At 46.3% G+C, this 17510-nt stretch overlaps 1 protein-coding gene, 1 pseudogene and 1 gene segment (V, D, J or C); 1 reads left to right on the top strand and 2 right to left on the bottom strand.

The window, feature by feature from the left end:
• The window catches only part of LOC130113067 (uncharacterized), a 1140561-nt gene that overhangs the window by 293879 nt on the left and 829172 nt on the right, over positions 1-17510 (bottom strand). The gene's annotated exons all lie outside the window — the stretch shown is intronic.
• Positions 1-17510, bottom strand: part of LOC130113250 (Ig mu chain C region membrane-bound form-like) — a 406488-nt gene that overhangs the window by 282346 nt on the left and 106632 nt on the right.
• Positions 7759-17510, top strand: part of LOC130113254 (Ig mu chain C region membrane-bound form-like) — a 49599-nt pseudogene continuing 39847 nt past the window's right edge.

The raw sequence follows: 17510 nt of genomic DNA on the forward strand, positions 1-17510 counted from the left end.
CAGGTAGGTATGGCCTTGGTATGTGAAGTTCCTCAAGTGCCTTGAGCGAGTCCTTCCAAGACTTCCACTGTGTCTCTTTTTCAGCAGGTATTGGGGCATCCCATTCGCAATGCTCAGTACATAGTTCTCTGACTAGCGCCTTGCCTTGCGGGTCGAATATGCTGTTGACCGTAGCGAGAATACCCCTACGGGTAAATGGCTTCTCCTCTCTAGAGACAAGGAAGGTAAAGCTGTCAGTTTGAAGGTGCCAGTTGAGACCTAAGCTTCTCTGCATGGGTAAAGGATCCACACCTAGCTCTAGGTCTTTCAGCTCTTTAGCGCGTTACTCGGATGGAAACGCTTCCATCACTGCAGTATGGTTGGAAGCTATTTTGTGCAGTCGGATGTTTGAGCCGGCTAACAATTCTTTGGTCTTTTTCAGGACTCGGATGGCATCGTCGTCAGTGGAGAATGAGGTAAGTCCGTCGTCAACGTAAAAGTTCCTTAGAACGAACTGTTTTGCCTCCATGCCATGTTCTTCCTGGCCTTGCAGGGCAGCTCTTCTCAAGCCGTATATGGAAACAACGGGGGAAGGGCTATTGCCAAATACATGAACGGTCATGCGGTACTCTTCGATCCTGTTGGCAAGGTCATTATCATCGAACCAGAGGAAACGTAAGAAATCGCGGTGTTCCTGGAAGACTTTGAAGCAGTAGAACATTTGTTCTATGTCTCCTGCCACTGCCACAGGTTCCTTACGGAAGCGAGTGAGGACTCCCAAGACTGTGTTATTTAGGTCAGGGCCACGCAACAGGACGTCATTAAGGGAGACGCCGTCATGCTTGGCGCTGGAGTCAAACACTGCTCGTACCTGGCGTGGTTTACATGGATGATAAACCCCAAAGATTGGTAAGTACCAACACTCTTGTTCCCCACTGAGTGGTGGGGCTGGTTCAGCACGACCTGCTTCAAAGATCCTCTGCATGAAAGCAACCATGTGTTCTTTCATGTCTGGCCTTTTTCCGAGAGTGTGGCGTAACGTCGAAAGATGCTTGACCGCTTGTCCTCTATTGTTAGGGAGTCAGCGCCTTGGTTCCCTGAAGGGTAGTGGCGCCACCCAACTGTTTGAGTCATCCATGAAGACCTCCCTGTCCATTATTTCCAGAAAGGCTTTGTCTTCTACAGACATGGCAGGCTTGTCATCATGTGGCATTCGCTGGAAGACTCCTTCACCAAGACCGTCTTTTTCATCAAACGGGTATTTCGTCTCGTCAGCCCTTGGAGCTTGATGGCGATGCACTGGAGGATCAAACTTCTCTTTGTTGTGGAGGCTGTTAGGGCAGGGGTCAAACAGAGAAGTACGCCCATTACTCAGCACATTAGTTCGGTAAACATTGACACAATCTGATTTGTGGGCTCTTCCGAGGCAGACCTCTCCTACAATCGCCCAGCCCAAGTCGAGACACTGGGCGTAGGGGGCGTCGTGGGGTCCATTGCATTGTTCTCGAACCTTATGTACCCGTGGTATGTCTCGGCCGAGCAGGATAAGGATGGCTGCAGAGGGATCTAGAGCTGGGATCCTGTCCACGACCCGCTTGAGGTGTGTATAGTGTCTGGCAATCTCAGGCGTGGGGATTTCCGACTTGTCATCTGGGAGCATGTCACATTCGATTAGAGTGGGGAGTGGAATGTGAGTTTTACCATCTAATGACTCCATGATGATATTGTTAGCTCGTCGCCCTGTGGCTTCAATGACTCCGGAGCAGGTCTTCAGTGTGTATGCTGCCGTGCTTGTTATGCTCGCGCACCAGAACCCGACCCGTGCGGCAAAACCCAAGGCAGACAGACACAGGATGACTTCAAAATCCAAAAAGGTGGTTTTATTGTGGGAGAGGAATGTATGGTGCGAAAAACGTTCTGTTAGTGGGATGTGTGAATAAACTATGTGTGGTGTCCCGTGGTTTGCGTGTATAACTATGTGTGAGTGTTTTTAGCCTATGTGTGGTGCGGTATGTAAATGACCAGGAGGTGTTGAAATAATGTGCGTGCACCTGGCAAGAAAGTCCAGTCCGTGATCCAAGAGGGGTTGTCCGAGGAAGTCCGGGTCCGAGATCCGGGAAGTCGAGTCCGAAAGGAGGGGTCCAGGTAGAGGGACAAGGGGGGAGATCGCAGGAGAGGTCCGGGGAAAAACGTGAAGGTCGCTGGGGACGAGGGAGTCGCTGGGGACGAGGGAGACGCGGGGAGCCGTGGAAGTCGCGGAGGGAGAGTCGCAGAGTTCAGTACGTCGAAGCCCGGAGTGGTGTTCTGGGAGGCTTCTTGTAGAGGGCTGCCTGATTGCCACAGGTGTGCCTGATGGAGTATGGCAAACACCTGGTGCAGTGCAGCTCTCGTCTCCTCAGAGCGCGAGCCGAGCGCTCGGATGTTTCCGGCACGTCCGAGCTGGGGGAGTGGCTTGAACGTGCCGGGGAGGCAGCTCGGGGCGGTGTAACCACAACAGTGCCCTCTGTAATACCAAAGAGTTCAAAAAACTCTGTTCTTGCCAGGGACTTATCAGTGGCGTAACCAGGAATATTTTTGTAGGTGGGCCTGAGTGAAAATGGGTGGGCCAAAATTTTCCAGCAATAATCCTTCAAACAAGACGCAAATTCGAACACATTACAGCAGTAAACACATAACACAGGTTTTTAGTACGTGACCAAGAAACATACTAAAACTTTAATAAAAACCCACTTAAACAAATACCACCCCAGTCATTCTCGCCAGGCTCTGCACAACCATTTAAACATCACTGAGGAAAACAGCCCGACTCAGTCTAAAAGATCATGATACAACATGTAAGCTATAGGCCTATAGTCCACGTTTTACAGCACAATGTGTAGACGCCGAGGGCGAGCGTTGAAGATCGAGATTATTTCATCATAGTCCAAAGAGTCAGTAAGTTCCCTTTCAAAGGACAATGGGGATAGATTGTTGAGGCGTGAAGTTAACATGGAAGATCTTAGACATGTTTTGATACGGCCTGTAGTGGAGAAGAGTCTTTCAACAGTACATGAAGTCAGGGGAATGGTGATCATTGCCCTTAACAGTCTGTTAATGTTTGGGAAAACGTCAGAGTTGCAGCTGTCCAGCACTTCAATGAGGGATGGGTAACACTGACCCCTCTCCACTCTACGACGCAGTGCCTGAAGGAAAATGGTCCATTCCGAACCCTCAAATTTACCAAGTGCAATACAATGGGGGGGGGGGGGTTGCTAGCCTGATGTTTCGAGCATGCCTGGCGGAGGTGCTTCCAATCTACAAAAAAAACGTGTTTTCCACATGGGGCTCGGGGATATGCCTACACATTTTACAGAAAACAGCGTTCCTTGCTGAGCTCTATTCAAGCCACTTAAATTCTTCATACCACTTATGGGAAAAAGAACGTCATTTTCCTGAAATGTTGGTTGCGGGGAACACTAATTTAGGCTGCGTGGGTGGCTCATCCACAGCAGACAAATCTGACGGTGGCATGGTCAAGGGAATCGTCTCACCGTCGTCAGAGGGGGGAGGAGAAGCTGCCTGCAACGGAGAAGCTGTAGCATCCTCTGTCGTTCTCTCTGGCGGTATCTCACTCTCATTGGGCGGCTCAGTCGGTGCTGGAGCAGGTGTGCTTTCCTCCTCTCCATCCGTGGCTTTTTAAAAAAGCGGAAGATTGAACTTTGTTTCGCCATTCCATAAGTTATGGCTAACTTTTGGCTATTGGCTAGTTAGCAGCAGTGAAAAATACAGAGCGTGATGGTCTGCGCGCTCAGATTTTGCAGTTCTACGTACGTAAAAGGGGCCGGCCTACGTGCTTGTAAGCCAGCGTGATTGGGTGGGCCTGGGCTTGAAATGGGTGGGCCTGTGACAGGCCAGGCCCACCCGTGGTTACGCCCCTGGGATTTATTGCTCTGCTCATCCAGGACAGCATAAGCTTTGACTGCTCTCTCTCTCTCTGGCCTGCTGGATAAACTCTGACGAGACAGATTTTGGAGCAAGATCTTGACCTGACTATAGTCCCACAGATGTCAGTGCATTTTGATGTGACAGCTTGAGAGGCTCCTTCCCCTTGCTCCCCGCCTTGATCTCTTGTGGTTACAGAAGTCTCAGTTATCCACGGAGCCGGACCTGGATGTAGTGCAGTAGGGTGGCTGTCACTCTTGCATTCTCTGCACTGAACATTTTTTCCACAGTCTTTGGCTAGGTGACTGGATGACGTGCAGCACCTATAGCAAATATTCTTCTCTTTAAGGTAGGCTTTCCTCTCATCCAAGGATTTGCTCCTAAAACCCCGACACTTCCTAAGGGGATGTGGTTTGTTGTGGAGTGGGCATTGCTTGTCTGGGTCGGCCATCCTTTTATCTGAGGGGTTGTCATGGCTGCTGCCAGAGTCACTGAGACCTCTGTCTTTTTGACAGAAATGGGTGTTTTCACGTTGTGTTTAAAGGAGTACTCTGCCTTTCCCATGCTCAATCCACCTGTGAGTGGGGCAAAGCTTGGGTCGTTGAGCGTTTTGGCTTGATCACAAACAAACTTTGCAAAGAAGGAGAAAGGTGGATAAGATGTCCGGTGGCTTTCTTTGTACAGAGATGCTAGAGAGACCCACTTGTCGTACAGGGAGTATGGCAGCTTTTGGACATTGGAGTGATGCCGCAGGATGTGTCCAGGTAATTGAGACCAGGTAAAAATCCATCTGCCCTGGCCGCTTCAAGCTCCAAGAGAATTTCTCCCAGCTCTCTCAACCTTTGATTGTCTCGGTTTGAGATTTTTGGAAAATCATCAACCTTATTAAAGAGTGCATTTTCTATGGCTTCCGGCGATCCATAGCAGTCTTCCAACCTTTGCCGTACAATGCTCACACCTGCTGCTGCATCGTGGATGTGGACTGCTCGTATTCTCTTTGCATGCGCGGATGATTTTGGTCTGAGCCATTTACACAGCAGATCAAGCTCCTCCCTTGATGTCAGGTTTAAGTCTTCCGTAGAACTGCAGAAAGATGCCTTCCAGGCCCAGTAATTTTCAGGATGATCGTCAAACCTTAACAACCCGGAGCTTATCATCTCACGACGTATTAAATACTTGGCCAGATCGGTTGTAGATGATGAACTGAGCTCGGTTCTGGGAGCAGCACCTGTATGTGGCTGAGGAGGTTGGTAGTTACTGCTGAATGGTCTTGTATTGTGTGACTGCATTTGGTGGCTGAAAGTGTCTTTGGGTGGATTTAAACTGTGCAGATGCTCTCGCTTCTTCAGGTAGCCGGTCCTGAATGAGCTTTGGGCAAGAGGGTAATATGGAGTAGCATCATCCCTCAGTTTGAACGTTTGCTGAACAGGTAAGTCACAGAGTTCATAGTGGCTGATCTCACTTGACTCCTCTTCACCTTCCCCAATATTGTTTTCAGCTGTCTCACCATTGTCCATTGTTAGCTGGCGCGTTGGTGTTGACGTGGGTTCCAGCGGCTTTGAGTCCTGGTAAGGCTCAGGTTTTGGATTCTCCATGTACTTATACTCAGCGTATTCATATTTTAGGCTAGCACGATCTAGCTCTCCAAATTCGTTCTCTGCAGCTGCTTCCAGAACATTAGCTTCGGCTGCAATGGCGCTGGCTGAGGAGCGCTGACTGGCACGTGAGGTGTTGGAACATACTGACCTTGTCTCAAATGTGTCTTCATTATTATCCATTGTGTTTCCTGCAGCTTTGATGGCAGAAGAAAACTGTGTGTGTTTCCACGAAGATCCACTTTTCTGTAGGTAACCCTTTAGGCATCTATCTTTTCACTATTCTGCCCTGTAGAACCTGATAATGTAATATTTTATTACATTATCAGGTTTTATTGCATTTTCAATGGCCTCAAGTGCATTTTTTTATTACATTATCAGGGTTATTACATTATCGGGGTTATTACATTATGAGGGTTATTACATTATCGGGGGATTTATTTCATTATCAGGTTCTACATGCCTGCACATTGAGTCTAGTTAGGTGCTATTACACAATAAGTCCTGTAGGTGGCGGACCGCGCAGACAAATGAAAGGTCTCTGGTCTCTGTGTAGCTGTAGTTTAAGTTGTATTAACAGAATGTTGAGTGTTTTGGAGGCATTATTTTGATTGTTAGATTGCTGGTTGGCATACTGCTGTGCAGCTGGCTGGGCTCCGTTTTCTCAGTGGCCGGCGTGGGGTGGCATGTGGCCAGCGGAGGTGCAGCATGCATCACCTGCATTTTGGTGGCGTTTAGCTCAGTAGGAGACACATACTACTATGTTTATGTGTGTGATTAACTTCTAATGCGTTTCTGTGTTCAGTTAAGTAACTGTCATGATAGAGGAGAGACCAATGGCTACTAATGTTTTGCACGATGTGTTGGTTTATTTTCAATGTATTTGGGTTTGATGGTTTAGGATTGTGTTTGCTGATTGGTGGACCTTTCTCATGGACACTTGCCTGTAGTGTTTGACTTTACCTGTTTAACACCAGAACGACCGGGATTTCACTCCTACCTAAAACCACCATGGGCGGTCAAAATGACGGCCGGTTTTAAACTTTATATTCTGTCAAGATAAATACCCAACTGAGATATTAATGCATCAGATATGTTAGTATGTCTGTTAGGATATTTACTGGATACCAATGAAAACATGTTTTGTTTTGTTTTGTTTTTTTTACAAAGAAAGGATCTCTCTATATATCCGCTTAGTGTCCACAATAGCGGAAGCATTATATCCACCAAACATGGAGCATAAACCCCTCTTAGAATACATACAAGCAGTGGATAGAAGCAGCCAAAGCAGAAACATGATACTGAGCATTAAAGATGGGTAATGTCTCAAGTTACTGTAAATAGCATGGGGTGTTGTGTCTTTTTGTTGCTGTACACTCAGACAGTAGTGGGGAGGAATATGTCCCACATGACACTAAGACAACTTTCTGAGGAAGTAAGATGTCAGTCAGTAATGTTAGCAAAGGGGACTTAACACATAGTATTTACTGTGAAGGAAACACCTGCTGTCAACATTAATTTGGGTGAATATGAATATTTGCTGGAGAAGAGAAGTACACTAGAAAATAGCAGAAAATAACTGTCGATAACACCGTGGGCTAAAAGGGACCAAAGTAAAATAAGTGCTGGTACTATTGCATGAAGGCAAGAACTAAAAAGATGACTAAAAAGAGTCTCGTTGATCAGCAAAACCTGATCTTATCATTTATGTAACAATACTAAGTACACATGAGTTATGTATTTGTGTGGAGCATTTTACTAGTTGGTATATACAGTACAAAACACCTTGTAGTTCCTCTGCTTTGCTGCTCAGGACATCCACCTGTCAGTTATCTGAGTGAAGCAGGTGTTTTATTGTGCAAGACGGACACATCAAAACAGCCCAAATGTACTCCACATACAAAGTAATCCTTCACATTCACTTTCTCAAGCTGGAATTAAAATGATCCAGCAATCCAGTCTTTCACTGAAATCTAAGACTGGCACAAAGAACATGTCCACTTCTGTATTTGTGTCAGGTCACCAAGTTGTTATTCAAATCTATCTTGAGAAAGAAATGTGAGGTTTTGCTGTGTGTGTTCAGGGAAGATTATTAGAAAACCAGCAATCAAGCTCTATTCATATTTACATAAGACTAGTGACTATTCCTGGAGCACTTTAGTATGTAGGTGTCCTATTCTATGCAAAGTATACTTCCTTGTTAGTCCACTATAAGAAGTTCATACCAGGCTCTTAGTTGGACCAGAAGAAGAACAGCTCCCAGCAGTTCAACTTCAACACAAACCATGTTGTCTGTAGCTCTGCTGCTGCTGCTGCTGGCAGCTGGATCCTGTGAGTCTCTTTGAGGGAGAAACATTCAGGACCACAAAGCTTCTTCTGTTTATCCTTTCTGCACTGAGGCACAAAGTTGAGTATTCAACTTTTTTCTCTCTCTTCTACAGGTGTGAACAGTGAGCAGTTGAATCAACCAGCGTCTCTGACTGTCCAGCCAGGACAACCACTGACCATCACCTGTCAGGTCTCTTATTCTGTTAGTAGCTACTGGACAGCCTGGGTCAGACAGCCTGCAGGAAAAGGACCGGAGTGGATTGGAATGATATATACTGGGGACACATCCTACAAAGAGTCACTAAAAAACAAGTTCAGTATCTCTTCAGAAGATTCCAGTGACACAGTGACTCTAACAGGACAGAATATGCAGCCTGAAGACTCAGCTGTGTATTATTGTGCCAGAGACACACAGTAACACAAACCACTGGTAGACCTGTACAAAAACCCTCTCTGTCCCTGAGCAGTTAAGAGATGATCCACCAGATGACACAACCTCAACTCACTAAAAACTTCAACCACTGTTTCCTGATGAAACACAAAAACACCCTTTGAATAAATGTAAAAGTAAAAAAGCAGAAAGAAAATAGCATTCTATTGAGAGTATCTAAATAAATCTATTTATGGAGAAATATTTACTAATCTTATCCAGATTTACATCTTTTTCTTGTCCAAATAAATGGGTGCCATATTAGGAATATAAGAAACTTTATATTTTGCTCTACATTATGTATTTATGTTGTTTGGAAATTATAAAATAAACACCACAGTAAAAGCAGTGATAGACAATCTCCAACTAGAAAGAGTATATGAAAATAAACTCCTAGGTGTGATACTAGACCACAACATCTGCTGGAAACCTCACATTCAACCTCAATTCATTGAGAAGCACAATATGTTGACCAGTAGACAGTACGGGTTTGGACCAAACAGGTCGACACCTCTGGCACTCATTGAATTAATTGAAGAAATAACTAATTGCATAGACCAAAAACAGTTTGCTGAGGGAATATTCATAGATCTATTGAAAAAAACAAAAAACAAAAAACAGATTTTGACAGGACTGATCATAATAGATTAATAGACAAATTGGAAAGGTATGGTATCAGAGGGGTGGTACAGAATTGGCTAAGAAGATATTTAAGTAACAGGCAGCAGTTTGATAGGTGAACATTAATTGTCATGCGTGGATATTACTTGTGGTGTACCCCAGGGGTCGGTTTTAGGTCCAAAACTGTTCATTCTCCACTTAAATGATATATGCAACATATCAAAAATATTGACATTTGTTTTATTTGCTGATGACAGGAATATATTTTGTGCTGGTGAGAATTTACAGCAGCTTTTGGAGGTGACCACAATAGAAATGGAAAAATTGAAACTGTGGTTTACAAAAATAAATTATCCTTAAATCTGGACAAAACAAAGGTTATGTTGTTTGCAAATTATAAGATAAACACCGACCTGCTCTCAGGGTCACAGGGGTGCTGGAGCCTAACCCAGCAGTCATTGGGTGGCAGGCAGGGAGACACCCTGGACAGGCCGCCAGGCCATCACACAGGGCCAACACACACACACACACACACACACACACACACACACACACACACACACACACACACACACACACACACACACACACACACACACACACACACATTCATACCAGGGGCCAATTTATTACGGAAGATTCACCTGACCTACATGTCTTTGGACCGTGGGAGGAAACCAGAGCCCCCAGAGGAAACTCACACAGACACGGGGAGAACATGCAAACTTCAGAGAGGACGACCCGGGACGACCCCTAAGGTTGGACTACCCCGGGGCTCGAACCCAGAACCTTCTTGCTGTGAGGCGACCGAGCTGCCCACAACCATTATGTACACTACAAAAAAGAGCCATAAGGATAGTTAATAATGTAGGATATCATGAACACACCAACAAGCTATTTTTAAAGTCAAGTGCCTTGAAGTTCAGGGATTTAGTAGAATTTAACACAACACAAATAATGTTCAAAGCAAGAAACAATCTACTACCGAGCAATATACAACAAATATTCTCAGATAGAGAAGGGGAATATAATTTGAGAGGGAAATTAAACTTCAAGACATTATTGTTTGTACAGCTTTGAAGAGCATGGGCATTTCTATCTGTGGGGTAAAACTGTGGAGCAGTGTGAGCATGGAACTCAAACAACGTACAAACACTACACAGTTCAAGAAGAAGCACCAAGGTGTGATTATCAAGAGATATAGGCATGATGAAGAGATGTGTTACCTGTCTAAGTTTTACTGATCTCTAAACATGTATTACTTTTTTATGTTCCTTCTATGACACTGAGTGGACATGTGGGTTGTGCGTAGCATTGAGATGTGGTTATTCTTGGTACATGACATTAGCATGTGTTTTCTCTCTCGTGTGTTTTGATGTGGTCTTTTTTCTCTTGTTGTTCACAGTAGGTGAGTTTGTATTGTGCAGCACAACTTGTATTGAATGTGGACTATACAGTACAGTGGGAGTTGGGTTTGAAATGTATAGCAGCTGAATTAACTTAAGAGTAGGGGAGAAGGGGTAGGAAATATAAGTGTATACTTCCTCCTACTCCTTCCTCAACATGAGACAAATAATCTGATGGAGAGTTTGATGTGTAGCTTTGTTGATCACTTCAGATTACTGGCAATGGCTTATCTGTAGGTTATATCCTGCTTATTTACATGTATGAAATATTACAGCCCTTAAGCACCAAGTCTTTACATATACGTCATAATCATATGAGTTATCAGAGATGATAAAAGTCAGAGGAGCAAATTTGGGATTAGGAAGTTACCAGTTTGAATCCCTGAGATTCTCATTAAACTCCTTCTCTGCTCTATAATTATTTCTTAATCATCTTCTTTTAGCTGTGTCTTCAAATGCACCCCATGACCTCTTTAAAGTGCATTTTCACCAACCTTTCGATCAAAGTCAGGAAGCAGGAACACTTTGTCATTTCACGTCATGTACTTGTGTACATGAAATGAAACGAAATATAGTTTCCCCCAATACACAGCAGTGCAACACAAAGACAAAAACACACATATCCAAACGAAGAACACATACAGTGCCTTGTAAAAGTATTCAACCCCCTTGACAGTCATCACTAATTTCTGGATTATAAAAGTTACCACACATCTGTACCTGCACAATATTATGTTTGTGAGCCCATAAGCTGTAACAGCATGTTCCCAAAGCCAAAATAAGTTATGTTTCACTGATTTTTTAACATAAATTAAAAACTAAAATATAATTTTTGCATAAGTATTAAACCCCCACATATCAATACTTTGTAGAGTAATAACAGCAATAACAGCCATGATTCTCTTGGTGTAAGTATGTACAAGCTTTGCACATTCTTCAGGAGTAATTTTTACCCATTCTTCTTGGCAGAATTTGTACCGGTCTTGCAGGTTGGTGGGACGGCGCCTCTGGGCTGCAATTTTCAGTCTGTGCCACAGATTTTCAAATGGGGTTGAGGTCCGGACTTTGACTTGGCCACTCCAAAACGTTGACCTTTTTGTTGCTGAGCCATGCCATTGTTGCTTTAGCCTTGTGCTTAGGATCATTGTTCTGCTGGAAGGTGAATCTTCACCCAACCTTCAGGTTTATGGCAGACTGCAACAGGTTTTCTTCCAATGTTTATCTTTATTTAGCTCCATCCATTCTTCCCTCGGTTTGAACAAGGTTCCCAGTGCCTGCAGATGAAAAGCAACCCCATAGCATTATGCTGCCGCCGCCATGCTTCACTGTAGGGAGGGAGTTTTTTAGGGCATGAGCACTGTTAGGTCTGCACCACACATAACGCTTTGAGTTTTGGCCAAATAACTCAACTTTGGTCTCATCTGACCGAGCGCTTGATAGCAAACGTCAATCATGCTTTCATATGCATAGTTTTGAGTAACGGCTTCTTTCTTGCGGCACGGTGGAGCATTCGGTAGCGCGGTCGCCTCACACCAAGAAGGTCCTGGGTTCACCCTTGGTGGGGCGTCCCGGGGCGTCCTCTATGTGGAGTTTGTATGTTCTCCCCATGTCTCTGGGTTCCTCCCACGGTCCAAAGACATGTAAGTCAGGTGAACTGGCTGTACTGAATTGTCCCTAGGTATGAATGTGTGTGTGTGTGTGTGTGTGTGTGTGTGTGTGTGTGTGTGTGTGTGTGTGTGTGTGTGTGTGTGTGTGTGTGTGTCGGCCCTGTGATGGCCTGGAGGCCTGTCCAGGGTGTCTCCCCGCCTGCCGCCCAATGACTTCTGGAATAGCCTCCAGCATCCCCACGACCCTGCGAGCAGGATAAAGGGTTCAGATAAAATGGATGGATGGATGGATGGATGGATGGATGGATGGATGGATGGATGGGCTTCTTTCTTGCCACCCTCCCTGCTGAAGTGTTATAATGAGTTAAACAGGACTAGTTTTATTATTATTCTTTTATGGGGTCCCCGGACCCTTTATGACGTCACACAGGAAGTAAATGCGTTGTGTCCGTCGGTCTATTGTGTATGTGCCATGTTAGTGCTCGCGGACGGTTAGCGCGCTGTAGTTCGGCTATGCATCGGTCTCGTTCAGCTAAGTAAAGCTTTCTTATTATAAAGTACACGTGTCGTTCAAGTTACTACATTTTTGGCGGCGAGGATAAAACGGAAGACAGAAGGCTGAAGTTTCGGCGAACAGAACTACGTCTGATCGGTGTTTGCTAGCTAACTGAGCTAACGTTGCGCTCATGAGTTCGAGTGAGAAGGCCGACAGAGGAAACGGCGCCATGGCCACGTTTGGGACTATCGGTGGGTTTGTGGAGGAGAACGGGGACTGGACGGAACATGTGGGAAGGTTGGGACGCCTTTTCTCTGCTAACGGAATTACCGATGAGGACAAACAGCGCTCAGTTCTACTGAGTGTGTGTGGCGCGAAGACGTACAAATTGGTGAGGGATTTGGCGACACCACAGAAACCGGGCGACCTTTCTTTTGATGAGCTAGCCAAGCTCGTTCAGGATCACCCAGGCCATCAGTGATCGTCCAGAGGTTTAAATTCCACACTCTGGTCCGGAAGTCAGGTCAGTCCGTAGCCCAGTTTGTGGCAGAGTCACGTCAGTTCTCAGAGCATTGTGAGCACAGGCTGGTGTTAGAGGACGTGCTCCGTGACAGATTTGTAGTTGGCATTGATGACGACAGGATTCAGCGTTGTCTACTGAGGGAGACCACGTTAACTTTCAAGAGAGCATTTGAATTGGCTCAAGGAATGGAAATGGCTGATGACAACACAAAAGACATTCAGAGAGCGTGTGCTGGTGTGCAGGCGGGAGAAGTGCACCAGGTTAGGAGGGAGGCAGATAGGTCTCGAGCAGTGGAGTGGTTCAGGTGTGGAGGGGCACATTATGCAAACAACTGCAAGTTCAAGGAGGTAGTGTGCCACAACTGCAATCTAAAAGAATATTTAGCTAAAAGGTGTAGGGGTGCTAAGGGTAAAACAAAGACTGGGCGGGGCAACACTGCCTTTCGAAAGCCACAGTTAGCGGCACACTACCTGGATCCAGAGCAGGAGGAGGAATGCTCTGTCAACATGTTCAAGGCGAGGGAGCCATGTGCTGAGCCTATCTACACCACAGTGGTAGTCAATGGAAAAGAGACGAGGATGGAGGTTGACTCAGGGGCCTCTGCCTCTATCATCAGTGAGGAGACCTACAGTGAGGAGACCTACAGAGAGGCTTGGGGTGATACCAAGCACCCACCATCACCCCAGTGAGTATTAATCTACGGACGTACACAGGACAGATCATACCATTGGTCGGTGCACTAGAGGTGGACATTCAGTGTAACAGCTAGGAAGCAAGAGCATGGCTCCTGGTAGTAAAAGGTAGAGGGCCCTGTCTACTGGGATGGGACTGGCTCCAGAAAATTAAGCTGCACTGGGGTGAGATTAAACACACACGGGTGACTGAGGATGTCATTCAAAAGTATGCTGAGGTTTTCAAAGATGAGCTGGGGGCACTGCGGGGAACTACAGTTAAACTGCATGTAGATCCTCAGGCTACCCCTTGCTTTTTCAAGCCCAGAAGAGTAGCCTATGCTATGAAAGGCAAAGTGGAGGAGGAGCTGGACAGACTACAGAGGCTGGGAGTCATGCATACTGTCCAATTCTCAGCCTGGGCAACCCCCATTGTCCCAGTTCTCAAGAGCGACGGCACGGTACATAACTGTGGAGACTACAAACTCACCATCAACCAGGCTTCCCAGCTAGATGAATACCCTCTCCTAAGAGTGGAGGACCTGTTTGCAACCCTGGCTGGCCGTAAGGCATTTTCAAAACTAGACATGAGCCAGGCCTACCAACAGTTGGTGTTGGACAAGGACTCTGAACAGTTCACCACAGTCAACACCCACAAGGGGTTGTTTAGGTACAACCGCCTAGTGTTTGGTGTGGCCTCCAGCCCGGCCATTCCCCAAAGGACAATGGACAGTCTGTTGCAGGGTATTCCCCATGTAGCCGTTTATCTGGATGATATCCTGGTCACTGGAGAGACCGAGGAGAAGCACCTCAGCAATCTGGAGCAGATGCTAAAGAGACTCTCAGAGGCAGGGCTCTGCTTGAAGCAGAGCAAGTGTATTTTCCAAGCACCTAACGTGACATACCTGGGCCACACCATCACGGCCCAGGGTTTGCGTCCAATGGGGGACAAGGTCAGAGCCATCAAGGAACCTCCAAGCCTGAAAAATATGCCTGAGCTCAGGTCATTTCTGGGCATGGTGAACTACAATGGTAAGTTCCTCCCAGACCTCTCAACACGGCTGGTGCCCCTGTACTCACTTCGCCGTAAGGGCTCTCGTTGTGAGTAGGGGCCTGCACAGGAGACAGCTTTCACCAATGTGAAAACACTACTGCATTCAGTGAGGCTGCTGGTTCATTTCGACCCAGACAAAGAGATCATCCTGTCCTGTGACGCCTCGCCATATGGCGTTGAGGCAGTTCTTTCGCATGTGACGAAAGACGGGTCAGACAAACCCATTGATTCGCATCACGGTCATTGACACGAGCTGGCACGACGAGAGGCACTATGAGCATGCCAGAGAGAGACATTTTGAGGAAAAGGACTGTGTGTATGTGAGAAACTTTGGCAGTGGTCAACACTGGCTGCCAGGGGTCATTCTAAAGCAGAGTGGTCCTATCTCTTTCGTGGTGAAACTAACGGATGGCAGAGTGTTCCGCAGGCACCAGGACCACATCCGTCGGTGCCACAACACTTCTCTGCGTCCAGACACCTCAGCAGGGGGGCATACAGGGGAGACAGAACAAGGCCCAGCGCAGGAGCGACATCAAGGGGCCTTGGTGACTACAGGAGTGAGTAATGAACTCAAACGCTCACACATGCAACCCACTCCTGTGTTGACGAACCCAGTTACAGTGGGAGACACCACACCAAGTGTCTGCCGAGGCATCCCCAATGCCTACTGGGAGAGACCCCAACAATGTCTGCTGAGACACCGGGGGTAGTACTACGCCGCTCTCAGCGTAGTCACAAACCACCTGACAGACTAACCCTTTAAGACAGAGACTGAAGTCAGGGTGTTCATGTGTTGCATAAATGGCTTACCTACCTCAGGTGTTTACAGTGTGATGTGTCAGGTTATTGTTTATGTTCACGGGCCTACGCTAACAAGTTTGAAGGTGTACAAGACTTCTGTTGTTAAATGTTTTTCTGTCCACAGGGGAAATTTACCTTAAGGGGGAAGAAGTGTTGTAAGTGGTATAATGAGTTAAACAGGACTAGTTTTATTATTATTCTTTAATGGGGTCCCCGGACCCTTTAGGACATCACACAGGAAGTAAATGTGTTCTGTCCGTCAGTCTATTGTGTATGTGCCATTTTAGTGCTCGCAGATGGTTAGTGCACTGCAATTCGGCTATGTATCGGTCCCATTCAGTTAAGTAAAGCTTTTTTATTATAAAGTATACGTGTCGTTCAAGTTACTACACTCCCATACAGGCCAGATCTATGGAGAGTCCGTGATATGGTTGACTCATGCACATTTACTCCAGTTTCAGCCACTGACCTCTGGAGCTCTTTCAAAGTGATTGCAGGATCATCTGTGGCTTTCCTCAGCAGCCCACATCTTTCTCGGACACTTAGCTTTGAGGGACAGCCTATCCTACAAAGCATCTGGGTGGTGTGATACGGCTTCCACTTTCTGACAATGGATCCAACAGTGTTCCATGGGACATCCAAACACTTGGATATTGGTTATTAGGGCTGCATGATATTAGGAAAACATGCAATATGCGATAGCGTTGTTGAATATTGCGATGACGATATGACTCGTGATAAACAAATATTGAAGTATACAGTTTTAATGTCTTTCTGCTTTAGGTTAGCTGCTAACATATGGTGTTTTCATCTACATAATGAAGCTCCATGATGGTGGTGTTGCAGACTTTGCTCTTGACCTTGAACCTATTAAGGTTGAAGAGCCTGCTATTGGTTCTGTATAGGACTGGGATCCCCCGTGGCAGTTCTTTGCCAATGAGATGGAGTATGGCAGCAATAAAAATGGCAAACAGGGTGGGTGCGATGATGCATCCCTGTTTGAGCCCTGTTTACACAGTGAAGGGCTCTGACTGAGAGCTGCTGTTGCTGAGCACTGTGACTGACATGCTGTAATGTAGAAACCTCAATATTCTGATGTATTTGTCAGGGCAGCCATATCTTGATAGTATGTGCCACAGAGCCTGACAGTCTATTGAGTCAAAGGCTTTTGTCAGGTCTATGAACGCCATGTACAAGGGCTGCCTTTGTTCATGGCATTTTTCCTGTAGTTGGCGTGCTGTAAATATCATGTCTGCTGTACCTCTGGATGGGCAGAAGCCACACTGAGATTCTGGGAATACTTCCTGAGCCAGTGGTAGCAGTCGGTTTGTGAGAATGCAAGGGAGAACTTGGCCTGTTGTCGATAGGAGTGAGATGCCCCTGTAGTTTCCCCTTTCTTGAATATGGCCACTATTTGAGCATCCCTGAGCTCTGCCGGAACTTTTTCCCAGACCTTGAGGAGGAGGGCGTGGATGTGGTACAGGAGCTGTGGTCCACCTTCCTTTAAGATTTTAGCTGGGAGATCATCTTGACCGGCAGCCTTGTTGTTCTTAAGGCTCCTGGTGGCAACTTCCACCTCTGTCATGGTGGGAGGTTCCCCAGTGTTTTCTCTGATGGGACTCTGGGGGATGTGGCTGGCAATGGCTGGTTCAGCTGTACTGTTGTGGTTGAGGAGTTCCTGGAAGTGCTCTTTCCATTGGGCGTTAATGGACTCGTTATCCTCCAGCAGCCCCTGCCCATTCTTTTAGTGCAGGGGTTTTAAGCCATGGTTGCTTGGACCATAGACAGCCTTAGTAGCGCTGAAAAAGCCTCTGGTGTCACCTGAGTCTGCCAGGTGCTGGATTTCCAGAGCCTTTTCTGTCCACCAAGAGTTCTTAAGCCCCCCATCCATCTCTGGATGTCCACCTTGGCTCTGGAGTGAACCACTGTTTTAGCCTTGCAGGCCTCATCATTTTGTCAGGCACGAAAGGCCCTCCTTTTTCCTTTTTTTTTTGGAGATGAGCTGTCCTATCTCTGTGTCATTCTCATCAAACCAGTCCTGGTGTTTTCTGGACTTGTACCCAAGGGTGGTTTTACAG

Source organism: Lampris incognitus, chromosome 5 (genome assembly GCF_029633865.1).
Source record: "Lampris incognitus isolate fLamInc1 chromosome 5, fLamInc1.hap2, whole genome shotgun sequence".
Taxonomy (NCBI): domain Eukaryota; kingdom Metazoa; phylum Chordata; class Actinopteri; order Lampriformes; family Lampridae; genus Lampris; species Lampris incognitus.